The 7726-nt window shown below is 39.8% G+C and overlaps 2 long non-coding RNA genes across 4 annotated transcripts in view; both read right to left on the bottom strand.

Moving 5' to 3' along the window:
- LOC141495853 (uncharacterized) overlaps positions 1–7726 on the bottom strand; it is a 111942-nt gene that overhangs the window by 75662 nt on the left and 28554 nt on the right. The window lies entirely within an intron of this gene.
- Positions 288–7694, bottom strand: LOC141495851 (uncharacterized). The gene is made up of 4 exons (XR_012470876.1): positions 7611–7694; positions 7350–7405; positions 6937–7024; positions 288–478 (listed from the first exon to the last, which is right to left on the bottom strand). It is a non-coding gene; the product is annotated as an uncharacterized LOC141495851 (long non-coding RNA).

Raw genomic sequence — 7726 nt, 5'->3', positions numbered from 1 at the left:
AGTTTCTTCATCAGGATCTAATATTAAGGGCTGGTTTAACTAGAGCCCAGAATTTGGCACTAAGGACAGCCATTTTTCATTTCTATACCCATAGTATCTTGATTATAATAATGAACATAATACCAAAGAAAAAGTACATTCAACCATCTGGCTTAATTTTGTATACAATGTTATTTAACCTAGAAGAATATCAAGTAGAATAAATCAGAGGGCATTTTCTAGATTGGGGCAGCTCATCCTAGCTTAACATGGAAAAAGAATAAAGAGAATACAAGTGATCACTATGATTTTTAAAAAAAAAAAGGTTTATTACAATATACAATCATTACGATGTCACTTAATCTTGGCTGCAGGTGGCAACAGATGTTGAAATAGGAAATGCAGATGTCACAAAGCGAGAAAAAAAACGAACAGGAATCACCATCTTATCTACACAGGAACATCTACTTTTTGCCAGATTTCTTAATCCCACCACTGGCTGTAAGAAGAAGAAAATATTAGAGATGAAGATGCTGGGGGGTTCATCTCAGGCCAATATGCCCTAATGAACTACCTTGATTTTAGCCAGAATTACAATTCCATACTGTATGTCTTACTCAAGTAGGAAGTTCAACAGCTCTTATATCCTTTTTTTACTCACACTACAAGCCCTTCCCCTGGATTACTGACAGAGCCCAATTGGTCCTCCCCTATCCCCAAACTTTCCCCTCCTCCATATGCTACACAGTCAAATTCATCTATCTGACACGCAGGTGTGATTATGTTACTCTACACAGGAATTCAGCAGCTCTCCATTATTTTCAGGATAAAATGTTAACTTCTCTGTTGAACTTTTGAAGTTCCCTATAAAGTGCTTCCAGCCTTTCTTTCCAGTCTGATTATAATCCCTCAGGTCTCATAATTACCGACAAATTTGCTGACCTGATACCTTTAAAAGGAAATTGGAGAAAAACAGAAGGCCTGAAAAGTTGTTTAAAATTGTGGAAAATAGGTTTATAACAAAAGGCTATAGTTACTGAGATTCTTTGGCTTACAGAATACTTTTGAAATGTGAATACTTCTAATTTATCTCTCTTAAGAAATCTCCTAATCACCTATACTTATGTAGCATTTTACAATTTTCAAAATGTTTTCCTCACAGTAATCCTATGAAAAATGTAGTAGTGCAAGTATTGTCATTCCCACAAAAATGAGGAAACAGGTTCACAGAAGTTAAGATGACTTATTCATAACCACACAGAAGTAAATGTCAGATGACATACAAAAAGTTAAAAGAAGATCACATTTAGCAATGTCAAATAAATAGCATTGAACATAGGTGGCAAGAAGAGAATGAACTGGATAAAACTTGATTGGAAAAGGAATAGCATGGGGTGGCTAGGTGGTGCAGTGGAAAAAGCACTGGCCCTGGAGTCAGGAGTATCTGGGTTCAAATCCGGTCTCAGACACTTAATAATTACCTAGCTGTGTGGCCTTGGGCAAGCCACTTAACCCCATTTGGCTGGCAAAAAAAACTAAAAAAAAAAGGAAAAGGAGCAGCATGAGCAAAAATGTGGTGAGAATGGTGAGGAGACTTGAAGGGCAGAGGGCTTAAAAAGGACAGTGGGAAATAAGGCTGGAAAAGTAGATTTAGAATAGATTATAGAGAGACCTGAAGGCTGGGCTACAGACTTTGAACAAATAAACTTGTTACTTATAAATATTTAATTAGTATGGTTAGGTCCAAGGAAGAAAACAAACAGGGGAAAATATAGTTTTTTAAATGATAAATATTTATTTACATATTCAAAAAGTAATAGTTAAGGCCACAATTAAGCAAAATGAAGAGGATATAAGGAAGGATATAAGAATATATGGAAGATAAGGTAAGAAGATGTGGAAGGATAGAAACACTGACATCCACTGCAGTTATGTGTGGTGTGTGTATATTTATAAGACATTATTAGTATTGTAAAAGAAATAACATAGTAAAGAAAGAGCATTATAAAGACAGTGTGATGTAGTAAATAGTGTTAGATTTGGCTGGAAGACCTGGATTCAAATGCAGGCTTAGACACCTACTAATTATGTTACCCAGGGCACATCACCTAACCTAATTGTGAAAATCAAATGAAACACTTCAAAGGCCTCCTGGATCAACTATCAAATGATAAAAGGAAAGAGAATGACTATATGTGCACTATGTTTTGCTTTGCTGTACTTATGTGTTACAAGAAAGGCAGTCATTGGGGAGTGACCAATGATATATACATTTGAAAGAAAAGTGTATTAATAAATCATTTTTTAAAAACAACAGATGGTCAAAGATTGGTTTGGGAAATGACCTTAAAAGATTAGAGATCAAAGGAAAGGCTAGAGGAAAGGCAGTAGGATGATTAAAACTGAGGATATTCCTGTTAAATCAAGATTAACTGCTAACATATTATGGGACAGGGAGGTAGCTAAGTGAATAAAATACTGTTCTTAGAGAGAGGAGTGGACCTGAGTTCAAATTTGACCTCACTTATTTGCTGTATGACTCTTGACAAGTAGCTTAACCCCAATTGCCTCCCCCACCACCCTAAACTAAACATGCCAAATTAAGGATTTAAGATTTATTCATGAGGGAAAATCCAACCACTATTAAAACCTGCATATATACATATGTGTGTGTGTGTGTGTGTGTGTGTGTGTGTGTATGTGTATAATTTAGTTTAATGAATAATATGACTCTTACGGAGTTTGTGACTTTCCCTTGGTCACAAGGCAAGTCTTTCTATCTCTGAACTTTTAAAGCCTTCTAACAATCAACAAACTATTGTCTTTGCCAGTTAAGTACCCCTCCAGTCCAGAGTTTCTGAAAAGCTGAGCTAAAAATACTACCACAGCAACCTACAAATTGTGTCTATAGCTGGCCCAAGCAGATTATGAAGTTGATAGCTAGATGTGTTGGCAAGAAATGTGATATACTGCAAAGAGCAATGGGTTTGCAATTAGTCCCACTTCCCATGCTCCTAGTCTGTTCTGCCCTCTAGTTCCAATGGGCTCCCTCCCTTAGAACCTGTTCCAAATCTGTCTTCATGCTTTTCCATATTAACCTGGTTCCCCAAGAAGTGACTGCATTTTTACATCCCTGGCCATATTATTCAGTACTGGGTTGCTCCTTCTTTTATAACCACCAACCACAAAGAACTGGGAAAACCACAATCCTTGCTTCTCAATGATAATTCTAGATTCTCTACACCCCTTCCTTCCCCTCTCTCTCATCATTTGGCAATCTTTCTTTCTTTTTGTAGGCTTACTTCATGTCTGGATCTCTCTTTCTAGAACTGGGATGCAGATTAGTCAGTCCTCTCTAGATCATTTTTTTAAGGTTTTTTTTTCAAGGCAAATGGGGTTAAAATGGCTTGCCCAAGGCCACACAGCTAGGTAATTATTAAGTGCCTGAGACCGGATTTGAACCCAGGTACTCCTGACTCCAGGGCCGGTGCTTTATGCACTGTGCCACCTAGCTGCCCCCTCTAGATCATTTTCCATCTCTTCTCAAGAAGTTCAGAAGGTTTCCTCTCCATGCAAAACCTGCCTTCAAACTTGAGGACTTGGAATTACACTTGGATGTCCTCTCAAGCATCCTGGTGTTCCAATCTACCATCCTCTTCCTAGTTTCATTCATCCAACTGCAACTTCACTCTCAGCCACAGAAATGGCCTTTCACTTGACCTTATTGTAAAGCATAATGTTCTACAACACTACCACCTCTTATTTTTCAGCCTTTCCCCTTGCCTCACTTCTCTTAAACTTCACTAACATCTCCAGTCATTCTAGTTTCCATTGCTTTTCCCCCAGTCTCTGTCTTCCCTTCCAGTCTCTCATTCCTTCTTTGCTCTTGACATTATAGTTAAATCCATCTATAGAGCCCACTATCATTGATTTCCTTGCTCCCTTGTCCTACTGTTCATGTCTCACTCTGGGTCATCATCATGACCTACTTTCTCCATTTCTACTTATTGCTAAAAAGCTCAAGTGGAGATGTAAATGGAAAAAAATAAAATACTATTAATTGAAAAAACCTTCAAGTGGAGAATATTGCAGAATCCTGCCAAATAAATCAACTACAAATTTACTATATGCTAGTACAGTAGCTAGTCTAGACCCAGACAATTCACACTATTCCTCAGCCACATTTCTGCAGTCTATTTTCCAAATCCACTTCTCATATAGGTGAATATTCACTATTGTTTATCTAGGACCTATATCCACCACACCACTCCCTAGCCATCTTCTTGAACCTTAGGATTCTCCTTCCCTCTTTCCACTCTCCAACCCCGACTCTAATAACAAACTCAACATTACCATTCTTGAAAAGGAGTATTACTCTCTTGCCCTTGATTCTAATCACCACCCTTCCAAAACAATCTTCCTTGACCATTCCTTTCTATGTTTCCTTGTCTTTATTGGAAAGCAAGCTCCTTGAGAGCAAGGATCATCTGGTTAGGTTTGGCCTAATGCAGTATTTGGCTCAGTGTTCAGTGTTCATTCATTCATCTATTCTCAACTGGATCCTTACTATTACATGGCAATCCTTTTATTCCTCTAACAGTTTATTCCACTGCACATTGTTGAGTATAATACTATTTGTTCCCTCTTAGCAGATCTCATTATGAAACTATAAAGGTCACCAATAATGAACTCCTTTTTCATCCCTATTTTATACCTCATTTCTCTCCATCATTCCCCATTCTCTCATTTACTCCAGTTCCTAACAAAAGGCAGCTCTTCTTGCAACCTTGATTCCATTCTCAAGTTGTCTTTTGGATCTCATTTCTTTGAACATCCAATTTCCTTTCTTCATTTTCTTTCTATTTGATTTTTTTTTGTGTCTGACACGTATGCTCAGGTCTCTACCATCTTTAAAGACCCTTCACCTGACCCTGCTATCCCCTTAAGTTATGTGCTTCTTTTAAAGTCAAACTGACTTCCTCACCCAATGGCTTATATTTGTTTCCTTCATTTCTTTCTTTCTCACTCCTTCCCTGGTGACCCGTTTCAAACCTCTGTAATCTGAAACAGCTCTTTCCATGTTCACTAATAATCTGTCAATTTCTATGTCCAATAAACTTTTCATTCCTTAGACTTCCTGACCTCTATTGCTTTTGACACTGCTGACTGCCCTCTCTTCTCTAGTTTCTCTTTATCATTTATGTTTTTGGTAGCCATTTTCTTTCTCTAAATCCTTTAAGATTTTATCAGTTCCCATGGATTCAGTGGTTATTTCTCTGCAAATGACTCCCAAATCTATTTATGTAGCCCTGTTCTTCCTGAGCTCCATTTCTCTATTTTAAAGATGTAGATAATTCCACCTAAATATCTCATAAGGTTTCCCAAATTCAGCATGCCCCAAACAGGACTCTATCTTTCTCCCTATCACTTCTCTTTAATTTCCTATTTCTGTCAAGGATACCACTAACCTATTGTTCACTCACACTGGGAATCTCAAGGTCTTCTTCAACTCTCCACTCTTTCATCCCTTTCAGCTAGCCAGTCATTGCCAAGCCTTGTTCATTCCACCTCCATAAAACTCCTTGCATCCAGGCCTACCCCTGCTTAGCTCCTGAGACCAGAAACATTCAGGGCAGTTCTGATGGACTGTATCATATCCTCCTCTATCCTTACATTGGCACCATTCTAATTCAGGTCCTCATCATCTCTTCCCTGAACTATGGCAATTGCCTCTTAAGGGGAGCAGCTACCAATTCTCTTTTCTAATTTATGCTCCATCTTATCTGTCAAAATTTTCCTAAAGCACAATTCTAACTAAAACACTTTATTTTCTTTATTATTTTCTTTATTTTGAGTTTTACAATTTTCCCCCTAATCTTACTTCCCTCCCCCCACAGAAAGCAACTTGTCAGTCTTTACATTGTTTCCATGTTGTACATTGATCTGAACTGAGTGTAAAGCACTTTATTTTCAAGAATCTCCAGGGGCTTCTTGTTGCCATTAGGATTAACTACAAACTCCTCTTTGTGGCATATAAAGTCTTTCATAGTCTGGCTCCAGCTTATCTTTCTAGGTTGATAATGCCTCCTCATAAACTCTATTTCTCAGCCAAACTAGCTTAATTGCTGTTTTTTTCAAACATAACATTCCACCTTTGAATGGCTGCCTCCTAAAAGTGTGATCACTCATTCACTTTTTCTTTTTAGCATCCCTAGCTTTCTTTCAACCTCAGTTCAGTTTGCACTTACACAAGGACTTTTCTCCTTTATTCTTCCAGGGTTTTTGGTCTTCCTCTTCTGAAATTTCTTTGTACATTTGTGCTTAAGAGCAGAAACTTTTTTTGTCTTTGTTCCTGAGAGTTCCTTGTTCTGAATATAGTGCCTTTCACATAGTAGATTTTTAAATAAATGTTTAAAGTGAATTGATTTGGGTTTCAAGTCTGGGCCTGCCACTTACTAGCTGTGTGCCCAGGCAAGTCATTTCATTTTTCTAAACTATGTCTTACTAATGTATAAATTGTTATTGGTTGTGACAACTGAAATGAGATCAATGCTTAAAAGGACTGTAAGCATACCAGCTATCATCATCATCGCCATCTTTATTATTATGTGTTTCAATCAGAAAGTTAAGATTTAGTTAAAGTTAAAAAAAAAACCCTACAAGATTTAGAGGTGCTGTGGTAATATTTTTTGCACTGGAAACTGCACTTGAATTTCTGAATTTTTTATCTTTGCTAATGAGTACTTTTTTTTTTTTTAGGTTTTTGCAAGGCAAACGGGGGGTAAAGTGGCTTGCCCAAGGCCACACAGCTAGGTAATTATTAAGTGTCTGAGACCGGATTTGAACCCAGGTCCTCCTGACTCCAGGGCTGGTGCTTTATCCACTGCTCCACCTAGCCGCTCCCTAATGAGTACTTTCTATAGAAATTCAAAAGACTAGATTTCTCAACAAACTTACCAAGGGGTCCCTTCCCAGCAGCTTTTGCTTTTAACTCTTCCAGTTTCTTCTGTTCTTCTTTTTGTTTCTGCTTGAAAGCTATGTCTTCCTAAAGAAAATGTGAAACACACTTTTGAGGCCCCCAACTGAGAGATTGTAACTGTTACTACTGGTACTGGTCCCAGAGAATGCTGATAGTTGGAGATGAACACTTGGAAGCCAGTGGGGGAAGGGGGAGCAGCCTGCCCTCGGGGCTCTGTCCCAGTCCTTTTTCCCCCAGTCTAAGCCAGTAAAGGCCACTCTCTTCCTCCAGCGTTTGAGAGACTGGAGGTTGGATGAATACCCCAGTTGCCAGGCCATTGCCTCCCACCAGGGTCAGGTGGCTTAATACAGAACCCCGAACGACCCTATTACCCCCCGTCCGGACGCCTCACCTCATCCATTTCCTTGGTTTGCTTCTTGGGCTGCTTCAGAGGCTTCTTCTTACCACCTGTGAGGGGACACAGGAGGCCCGATGGGCATGGTTGGTGGAAGGCGCCTTTCCTGCCTCCCGGGCGGGCCCCTCGCTGCCTGGCCTTAAGGAGATGTGCCTCCTCGATCTGGCCCCTTGGGCGTGGAGGGAAAGCTCGGGCCCTGGACCCCACGCCGGGCGCGGCTGCCGCCTCCCCGTCCCCCCGAATCTTGGGGTCACTCACCCTCGCGACCGGACATCGTGCCTGCTGCTCTGCTTCCCGGAGCCTCCGCTCTGCCGGAAGTGGAACCTTCGGACCCGCCCCTTCCCCTCCATCGTGGAGCTGATTGGTTCCTAGTT

This window comes from Macrotis lagotis, chromosome 8, assembly GCF_037893015.1.
Source record: "Macrotis lagotis isolate mMagLag1 chromosome 8, bilby.v1.9.chrom.fasta, whole genome shotgun sequence".
NCBI classification, from domain to species: Eukaryota; Metazoa; Chordata; class Mammalia; order Peramelemorphia; family Peramelidae; genus Macrotis; species Macrotis lagotis.
The sequence above is the reverse complement of the archived record's forward strand: the minus strand, read 5'-3'. Positions and strand labels throughout refer to the sequence as shown.